Genomic DNA, 11,276 nt, shown 5'->3' on the forward strand with positions numbered 1-11,276 from the left:
ACCCCATTCTTGTTCCTACGTGGCCAGCTCAGCTGTTCTATCCCCAAACCCTCCCCAATGAAGACTTAGAGTGAGCCGAACTGGTTAAAACAGGCCCCCCCTCCAGAAGCCCCATTTCCCATCCCCATGATAGCTTTGCGACTCAACTCACCCCCACGTGGACTTGCTCCCTGCCATCAGCTGATACCAGCTAGAGTTTGACAGGAGGCCTAACATTTGGGCTTGGTTTCTGTTTTAAAGGTTGGGGGGACGGGACGTGATTTCCTTCTGTTTTTCTGATTTATTTTTTAACGCGCCCCGAAGCATCAGATTTTTCTATACTTACCTGTATAGTGCATTATAAATCAGTGGGGATTGAATTGCTTTCTTTCCTTTCCTTTCCTTTTTGTTCCTCTCTTTCTGCTTGTGACTGACAACAGCGACTGAGGGAGATTTAAAAACTCACCCCAAAGCACCTGTCTGGTGGGGGAGCGCAATCTTCCTCTTGCTTCTTTTACAGTATCCCTGCTATTTACTAGCGTAGGATAAGGGACAATAAACAGATCCTTCCAACCTGCCTGCCAGTAGCTTTCTCTGTGACCAGAGCTGTGATCTTAGTGTTTCTGGTTCTCTCTCTAAAGGGACCCCCACCCCAGCTCCGGTGTGGAGGGGCGAAAGGGGCAGCTAATGCTCTAGGGGGGTGGGGTGGGTTTTTTGCACTCCTCTGCTTGTGTCTCAACTCCTGAATGTCTCTGATCCTGAAGGGGGTGCCCTTGGAAGCACCCGTAGCAATGAGTAGACCACTTGGATCCTGGCTGTTGTGGGCCGGGAAGTCCCGTAGTGGTGGAATCGGGACCCCAGTGGGTACAGGATCAGACCCTCCATTGCTCTCTCCAACTCTGTGTGCATCTTGGGCGAGCCAACCTGCTCTGCGTGCATCGCTGCTTCCTCTTGGGACGCTCGGTCAACCTTAGAACAGCGCGTCTCCGGCTGGCGTCAAGTGGGCATGACTCTGCCTGCTGGACGCCTGGCCCTCCGCCGTCGCAATGGAGCACATGAGCACTTTGAGCAGCCACGTGGCCAACTGGCGTAGACCGGACTGATTCCTTAGGCAATGCACACGTACCCGCTGGATGACGTGACTGGAGGTCCCTCTGGAGCTAGGAAGACCTGGTCTTTGTGTTCCTCAATATTTCCCCACTGATGGGAGCAGGGTGTTGTGCCCACGATGGCATGCAATCTGGAGCTATGCTTAAAGACCGTTCTGGCTCCCGCCCTTTCATTTAAGTTAGCAATAGCCGCTCGGGAAGTAGCAGTTTCTAATTGCTGTTCTTCCAAAAGACGAGTAGCCCGAGCGTTCAACTTCCAAGGGGAGGGGGGAAGATCCCGAAGTGTCCAGATGCTTCCACCACGGTTGTCTTCCTGCCCTCTTCCGGATCCAACCCCCTCCCACCCCTCACTCACTCCCTGCTCCCCAAACCTGGATGGGATTAGAGGAGATGCCGTGGGATTCCTCCACCACCCACACGCAATCTGTTGAGTGCAACAAATTAAATATATTGGTAAGCTTCTCACCCTCCCTAGGGTCAGGGGCTGCCTCCTTTTTCCTCCGCTTCCGTCAGACAACATCTTTCCGCTTTCAAGACTCAGTAGTGATTGTCATATGACCAAATATTACCAGGACTGTTAATCAGTATATGCGGAGTGCTTGCCCTTTGTATACAGATGTAAACTCCCTCGTGTATATCCAACTCTTTCTAGCAAGAGGCTGTTTTGTTACTTTTTTTGCCTTTTTGGTTTTAAACAAGTTGTTCTTTTATCTTGTTGAAAATTCCAGAGAGAGAGACACACACACACACACAGAGAATTGGGATTTTGGTTCACTTTTAGTTTTCCCTGCCTCTGCTAGTCGTTTCTTGGGGGGGGGGAGGGGACAAAAAATGTGGTGTTTCGAGACTTTATATTTGTGTGTCATTTCTTTTAGTCTTGCCCAGTCGAGTTTAAAAAAAAAATAATGAGACAGAGGAATGTCGGTGAAGTCTTCTGTGTTTTCTGTTTTCCTTTGCGATGGTCTACAGGTCTGTATCGTGAACGTTTCTGGAAAGTACTTGTCCCAAACACATGTTTCCACCACGATGCTTTAAAAAAAAAAAAAAATCAGAGAGCCCCCGAGAGCTTCCAATTGAAATTTGTTCCCACTTGCAACAAAAATCTACACCCTTATTTGCTCTTGAAGTGCAAATGGAGGCCTGCCTACTTCCCTGAGGTACTTACTGTTAGATACTTACCTGCTACCAAGTCCGGACAGTAGACACCTCTTGAATCTAATGCCGAAAGGGTGCCTGGGAGTTGATGCTAGCCACGAGCCAGGTGGGCATGAAGTGCAGACTTTTAACAAGAGAGTCGACCACTCGGACAGACAGTTCACGCAGTGTCCATCACATGCCATATTTCAGTCAAAGTTGGGTTGGATTTTCTAAGTCCTCTATCACAAGTTTGGGATGGAGGAACTGCCGGGGTGAGTCTCCGGCCTTGGGCAGAGTGGCACCTTCTTCTGGCCGTGACATAGAATCATAGAATATCAGGGTTGGAAGGGACCTCAGGAGGTATCTAGTCCAATCCCCTGCTGAAAGCAGGACCAATTCCCAACTAAATCATCCCAGCCCGGGCTTCGTCAAGCCAGGCCTTAAAAACCTCTAAGGAAGGAGATTCCACCACCTCCCTAGGTAACCCATTCCAGTGCTTCACCACCCTCCTAGTGAAATAGTGTTTCCTAATATCCAACCTAGACCTCCCCCATTGCAACGTGAGACCATCGCTCCTTGTTCTGTCATCTGCCACCACTGAGAACAGCCGAGCTCCATCCTCTTTGGATCCCCCTTCAGGTAGTTGAAGGCTGCTATCAAATCCCCCCTCACTCTTCTCTTCTGCAGACTAAACAATCCCAGTTCCCTCAGCCTCTCGTCAAAAGTCATGTGCCCCAGCTCCCTAATCATTTTCGTTGCCCTCCGCTGGACTCTCCAATTTATCCACATCCTTTCTGTAGTGGGGGGCCCAAAACTGGACGCAATACTCCAGATGTGGCCTCACCAGTGCCAAATAGAGGGAAATAATCACTTCCCTCGATCTGCTGGCAATGCTCCTACTAATGCAGCCCAATATACCATTAGCCTTCTTGGCAACGAGGGTACACTGCTGACTCATATCCAGCTTCTCATCCACTGTAATCCCCAGGTCCTTTTCTGCAGAACTGCCGCTTAGCCAGTCGGTCCCTAGTCTGTAGCAATGTATGGGATTCTTCTGTCCTAAGTGCGGGACTCTGCACTTGTCCTTGTTGAACCTTGTCAGTTTTTTTTGGCCCAATCCTCTAATTTGTCTAGGTCCCTTTGTATCCGATCCCTACCCCCCAGCGTATCTACGACGACTCCCAGTTTAGTGTCATCTGTGAACTTGCTGAGGGTGCAGTCCATCCCATCCAGATAATTAATAAAGATGTTGAACAAAACCGGCCCCAGGACGGACCCCTGGGGCACTCCGCTTGATACCGGCTGCCAACTAGACATCGAACCATTGATCACTACCCGTTGAGCCCGACGATCTAGCCAGCTTTCTATCTAGGATTTGAAACCAGCCAATGATTACATCTTTAACAAATTAATAAAACCAATTACCATTAAAGAGAGCCAGTCAGCTATAAAATCTATGGCCCCACTGGTAGCGTTTCCATCGCTGTGTCAATGAAGCAATGCCAATTTATGCCCGCTGGGGAATCTGGCCCCATTGACCCAATGGAGCTGCACCAAAGCTGATCAAAACCTCAGCCTGGGAGGATCAAGCCAACACCACCTTTAAATAATTCTCCAGACAGTTGACAAAGCTGGTTGTGTCATTCATTTCATGGGTGTCTTGTTCATAGATTCCCAGGCCAGAACGCCCCTGAATGAATTCCTGTTTGAACGAGAGCATGGGTTGGTTTGACAGCAGGTGGAAAGAGAGAAACCTAGGGTTATTCAAAAAACCAGGAACATTGTGAAGCTGCCACCAATGGCAGGGGCGAACCCTTTGGCAAAATTGACTAACTTTTGAGTGGACCCCACCCCCACATTTGGAAGAGAAACCAAGTAGGAAAAGCCAATAGCCCCTAATTTAATTTTAACTCCATCTTAAAGTGACTCCTAGAAGCTTTTATCTCTCCCATCCCCGCAATTCAAAGATTGGTTTAACCACAAGAGATTGTAAAAAATTTAAAAAAAAGACTAAATCCATGGGTTTTGTGGCCGAGTTCTGGGAGAATTTGTAATTTGTATCTGATTCGAATGGAAGGTGACTCCAGAAGGTGGAGCAACACCCCGTTCCGATGACCTGCGGTGGGTCATGGCCCGCGCTACATGAGGTTGATGCTGGGCGGATCCCAGATTTGTGCTGTTTTCAAGGGTCTATTTTAAAATCAGGGGCTTCTGATCTTAGCAGGTGAACTAACAAGGAAAGGTGACTCTCTTCCACGGTTGGCATCTTTATGGGCATAGCTGGGACAGACTTGGTCCCATGGCAAAGGAATCCGATGGATCCCGGATCTGAATCCCATAATGGCAATAAAAAAGGATCCTGTGAGATTCCCGACTCATATCCCGTCACCGAGGGGAAACCTGGCTCGTTAAATTAGTGCCAGCCAAAACAGTTTTGTTAGCAACATTCTGTAGTTGAATGAATGCTGATTGGGACACAGCTGGGGAATTTGACTCAAGAAGATGTCTTAAATCTTAAGCATCAGATTTTCAATTCCAGGCAGAAGGGGGAGCCTCTCGGCTGATCTGAAGAGGTGTTTTGCTTGAGGATTGGTTTGGAAGTAACCTATTATTTCTTCCTTTTAACAATCTATTTTGTTCCAAACCCATCTCAATTATATATATTACATATATACATTTGCAATTCTCTGCATCTGTTGGTTGCATATTTGGGACAATTGCTTTACAAAAAGACCCCAAAGTAGATTGTTTTCCTGAAATAAATCTTGGACACATTGTTCTTTTCTAGTTTTTTGTGTACAGCCAAAACGTCTGCAAGCACTGACTCTATTTAAAACAAGAGATTTACAAAAAAGAAGAAGACGAAAAAAAAGCAATTTATTAAAGGAAAAATTTGTATCATTTCAGTTAAAAAAAAAAGTGAAAACGACAAAATCCATCTGAATGTACATGTCTATGTTTCAAAGAAGTCCACACAGATTAATCATTGTACCTTATTTATTATATAAAAAAGTTTGCCTTATAAATTTACAAGAAAAACAAAAAACCCTACAAATGTCTATTCTTTTTGAGTCTTTGTGTTGTTTAAGCCTTGGCAATTGGAAAACAGCCGCCACAACGCTCTGCATGGACTTTTGGTTTTCAGACTCAAACTCTTGCTCCGTGTAAACCCAAGGCAGAGATCGTTTTGATTTTCAAAATCTCTCTCTTTATCGATGTAAAATCAGGTCCAAACTCAACTCAAGTACTCAGCATACGTTATCTCAGTGCTATAGTTTGCATCTCCTTGTTGGTAAGTACTGTACTCTGTGCTCGAATTGATCTATAAATCTGTGTCAATTTAACCCAAGGTTTGTTTGAGCTCATTCATTATGCAGGCAAGTCTGTCCCCCATCCCCGGTGCAGGGGTGCAGCCCACTTGGGGACGGAGCAGTGTAGCAGCCGGGCTGATTGGGCCTTCCCGATCGCTTTCCTAAACGACATAACGGCTCCGAGGGAATGGGCCCCCAGTGACTACTTCTGAGGATGGAGGGCAAGCTGGAGTCTCATCTGAACGGGCCGCGGAGGGTGCGTCTACACTGCAGCTGGGAGGGAACCGCACAGCCCGTGTCCACAGACTCGGGTCAAGCTAGCAGGGCCCAAATAGCAGCGTGGGGGTTGTGGCTGAGATTCGTGCTGGCTAGCTGAGCTCAGCCCTGGGCGGCCACCTGGGCCACGGTGTCCACACGGCTGTCTGGACTGCACTAGCATGAGCTGATCTGGCTTCCGGAGCTGGGCGGCTCCCCCAGCTGCAGTGTAGACATACCCTGAGTGCTCTCCCTCTAGCGAGCTTTGGGTTTCAGCTCCCCCGGGGCCAGGCCAGAGTCAGCCCTGATTGCAGAGGGGCAGGGCTGGATTCTGATCTCAGCTACCCTGGTCAATTCAGAGTCACTCCTGATTGCAGTGGGGGCAGGGACTGAAGAATCAGGGGCCCATGAGGGGCAGCCTGAATGAATCAACCTGGCCTGCCAATTGGTCCCAGTCCCAGACCCAGCAGCTGCCAGAGGGTTTTGTTGAACCCAGGAGTACCAGTGTAGGAACTGTGAAGGGCTGTAGGACTAACCCCAGAACCCAGGAGTCCGGGCTCCTGCCCCCCCACCCCCTACGACCACTCCCCTCCCAGAGCCAGGGAGAGAACCCAGGTGTCCTGGCTCCCAGCCCCCCCTGCTCTAACCCACTAGCCCCCACTCCCCTCCCAGAGCTGGGGAGAGAACCCAGGAGTCCTGGCTCCCAGCCCCCCCTGCTCTAACCCACTAGCCCCCACTCCCCTCCCAGAGCCGGGGAGAGATTGGAACAGGAACGGGACCCAGGCGTCCGGGACAGCAGCAAAAGGCATCGTTTCTTGGGATCCCCGGGGATTCATGCAGCCAGAGCATCTTTCAGGCCATGTGTCATTATGACATCATAATGGCCTGCTGACATCACGGTTTTGTGGGGTGAACTAAACGGGGATGGGCCACGTCCCCTTCCCCTATATCCTCCTCCCCGTCTCTCAGCCTCCCTGACCTACTTCCTGTCTGCAAACTCCGCCCCGGAGCCCTACCCCATTGCTCCCCATAACCAGCTTCCCCACATGCAGCCTCTCCCCCAATCCCCTCCCCACAGACGCCACCCCAAATCCCGCACCTCCCACTAATCCCCTCCCCACAGACACTGCCCCAAACCCCACCGCTCCGCCTAATCCCCTCCCCACAGACACTGCCCCAAACCCCACCCCACAGACACCGCCCCAAACCTGCCCCTCCCTACAGACACCGCCCCTCCCCTAATCATTCCCCACAGACACCACCCCACACCCCGTCCCTCCCCCAGTCCCCTCCCCACAGACACTGCCCCAAACCCCACCGCTCCGCCTAATCCCCTCCCCATAGACACTGCCCCAAACCCCACCCCACAGACACCGCCCCAAACCTGCCCCTCCCTACAGACACCGCCCCTCCCCTAATCATTCCCCACAGACACCACCCCACACCCCGTCCCTCCCCCAGTCCCCTCCCCACAGACACTGCCCCAAACCCCACCGCTCCGCCTAATCCCCTCCCCATAGACACTGCCCCAAACCCCACCCCACAGACACCGCCCCAAACCTGCCCCTCCCTACAGACACCGCCCCTCCCCTAATCATTCCCCACAGACACCACCCCAAACTCTGCCCCTCCCCTAATCCCCTCCCCATAGACACTGCCCCAAACCCCACCCCACAGACACCGCTCCTCCCCCAATCTCCTACCCACAGACACCCCCCCATCCCCTCCCCACAGACACCGCCCCAAATCCCGCACCTCCCACTAATCCCCTCCCCACAGACACTGCCCCAAACCCCGCCGCTCAGCCTAATCCCCTCCCCATAGACACTGCCCCAAACCTGCCCCTCCCTACAGACACCGCCCCTCCCCTAATCATTCCCCACAGACACCACCCCAAACTCTGCCCCTCCCCTAATCCCCTCCCCATAGACACTGCCCCAAACCCCACCCCACAGACACCGCTCCTCCCCCAATCTCCTACCCACAGACACCCTCCCATCCCCTCCCCACAGATGCCACCCCAAATCCTGCACCTCCCACTAATCCCCTCCCCACAGACACTGCCCCAAACCCCACCGCTCCGCCTAATCCCCTCCCCATAGACACTGCCCCAAACCCCACCCCACAGACACCGCCCCTCCCCTAATCATTCCCCACAGACACCACCCCAAACTCTGCCCCTCCTCTAATCCCCTCCCCATAGACACTGCCCCAAACCCCACCCCACAGACACCGCTCCTCCCCCAATCTCCTACCCACAGACACCCTCCCATCCCCTCCCCACAGATGCCACCCCAAATCCTGCACCTCCCACTAATCCCCTCCCCACAGACACTGCCCCAAACCCCGCCGCTCAGCCTAATCCCCTCCCCATAGACACTGCCCCAAACCCCTCCCCACAGACACCGCTCCTCCCCCTAATCTCCTACCCACAGACACACCCCCATCCCCTCCCCACAGACACCGCCCCAAACCTGCCCCTCCCCACAGACACCGCCCCTCCCCTAATCATTCCCCACAGACACCACCCCAAACTCTGCCCCTCCCCCAATCCCCTCCCCATAGACACTGCCCCAAACCCCACCCCACAGACACCGCCCCAAACCTGCCCCTCCCTACAGACACCGCCCCTCCCCTAATCATTCCCCACAGACACCACCCCAAACTCTGCCCCTCCCCCAATCCCCTCCCCATAGACACTGCCCCAAACCCCACCCCACAGACACCACCCCAAATCCCGCACCTCCCACTAATCCCCTCCCCACAGACACTGCCCCAAACCCCACCGCTCCGCCTAATCCCCTCCCCATAGACACTGCCCCAAACCTGCCCCTCCCTACAGACACCGCTCCTCCCCCAATCTCCTACCCACAGACACCCCCCCATCCCCTCCCCACAGACACCGCCCCAAATCCCGCACCTCCCACTAATCCCCTCCCCACAGACACTGCCCCAAACCCCACCCCACAGACACCGCCCCAAACCTGCCCCTCCCTACAGACACCGCCCCTCCCCTAATCATTCCCCACAGACACCACCCCACACCCCGTCCCTCCCCCAGTCCCCTCCCCACAGACACTGCCCCAAACCCCACCGCTCCGCCTAATCCCCTCCCCATAGACACTGCCCCAAACCCCACCCCACAGACACCGCCCCAAACTCTGCCCCTCCCTCAGTCCCCTCCCCACAGACACCGCCCCACACCCCGCCACTCAGCCTAATCCCCTCCCCATAGACACTGCCCCAAACCAATCCCCACAGACACCGCCCCTCCCCTAATCATTCCCCACAGACACCACCCCAAACTCTGCCCCTCCCCCAGTCCCCTCCCCACAGACACTGCCCCAAACCCCACACCTCCCACTAATCCCCTCCCCACAGACACCGCCCCACACCCCGTCCCTCCCCACTGACACCGCCCCTCCCCTAATCCCTTCCCCACAGACACCGCCCCAAACCCCGCCCCTCCCCACTGACACCGCCCCTCCCCTAATCCCTTCCCCACAGACACCACCCCACACCCCGTCCCTCCCCACAGACACCGCCCCTCCCCTAATCCCTTCCCCACAGACACCACCCCACACCCCGTCCCTCCCCACAGACACCGCCCCTCCCCTAATCCCTTCCCCACAGACACCGCCCCACACCCCGTCCCTCCCCACAGACACCGCCCCTCCCCTAATCCCTTCCCCACAGACACCGCCCCAAACCCCGCCCCTCCCCACTGACACCGCCCCTCCCCTAATCCCTTCCCCACAGACCCCGCCCCACACCCCGCCCCTTCCCACTGACACCGCCCCTCCCCTAATCCCTTCCCCACAGACACCGCCCCACACCCCGTCCCTCCCCACAGACACCGCCCCGAACCCCGCCCCTCCCCACTGACACCGCCCCTCCCCTAATCCCTTCCCCACAGACACCGCCCCAAACCCCGCCCCTCCCCACTGACACCGCCCCTCCCCTAATCCCTTCCCCACAGACACCATTCCACACCCCGTCCCTCCCCACAGACACCGCCCCTCCCCTAATCCCTTCCCCACAGACACCGCCCCACACCCCGCCCCTCCCCACAGACACCGCCCCTCCCCTAATCCCTTCCCCACAGACCCCGCCCCACACCCCGCCCCTTCCCACTGACACCGCCCCTCCCCTAATCCCTTCCCCACAGACCCCGCCCCACACCCCTCCCCTAATCCCTTCCCCACAGACACCGCCCCACACCCAGTCCCTCCCCACAGACACCGCCCCTCCCCTAATCCCTTCCCCACAGACCCCGCCCCACACCCCGCCCCTTCCCACTGACACCGCCCCTCCCCTAATCCCTTCCCCACAGACACCGCCCCACACCCCGTCCCTCCCCACAGACACCACCCCGAACTCCGCCCCTCCCCACTGACACCGCCCCTCCCCTAATCCCTTCCCCACAGACACCGCCCCAAACCCCGCCCCTCCCCACAGACACCGCCCCCCCCCTAATCCCTTCCCCACAGACACCACCCCACACCCCGTCCCTCCCCACAGACATCGCCCCTCCCCTAATCCCTTCCCCACAGACACCGCCCCACACCCCGCCCCTCCCCACAGACACCGCCCCACACCCAGTCCCTCCCCACAGACACCGCCCCTCCCCTAATCCCTTCCCCACAGACCCCGCCCCACACCCCGCCCCTTCCCACTGACACCGCCCCTCCCCTAATCCCTTCCCCACAGACACCGCCCCACACCCCGTCCCTCCCCACAGACACCGCCCCGAACCCCGCCCCTCCCCACAGACACCGCCCCTCCCCTAATCCCTTCCCCACAGACACCGCCCCGAACCCCGCCCCTCCCCACTGACACCGCCCCTCCCCTAATCCCTTCCCCACAGACACCGCCCCAAACCCCGCCCCTCCCCACTGACACCGCCCCTCCCCTAATCCCTTCCCCACAGACACCACCCCACACCCCGTCCCTCCCCACAGACACCGCCCCTCCCCTAATCCCTTCCCCACAGACACCGCCCCACACCCAGTCCCTCCCCACAGACACCGCCCCTCCCCTAATCCCTTCCCCACAGACCCCGCCCCACACCCCGCCCCTTCCCACTGACACCGCCCCACACCCCGTCCCTCCCCACAGACACCGCCCCTCCCCTAATCCCTTCCCCACAGACACCATTCCACACCCCGCCCCTCCCCACAGACACCGCCCCTCCCCTAATCCCTTCCCCACAGACCCCGCCCCACACCCAGTCCCTCCCCACAGACACCGCCCCTCCCCTAATCCCTTCCCCACAGACACCGCCCCAAACCCCGTCCCTCCCCACAGACACCGCCCCTCCCCTAATCCCTTCCCCACAGACACCGCCCCACACCCCGTCCCTCCCCACAGACACCGCCCCTCCCCTAATCCCTTCCCCACAGACACCGCCCCACACCCCGCCCCTTCCCACTGACACCGCCCCTCCCCTAATCCCTTCCCCACAGACACCGCCCCACACCCCGCC

Source organism: Malaclemys terrapin, assembly GCF_027887155.1.
Source record: "Malaclemys terrapin pileata isolate rMalTer1 chromosome 20 unlocalized genomic scaffold, rMalTer1.hap1 SUPER_20_unloc_1, whole genome shotgun sequence".
In the NCBI taxonomy this organism is placed as follows: Eukaryota; Metazoa; Chordata; order Testudines; family Emydidae; genus Malaclemys; species Malaclemys terrapin.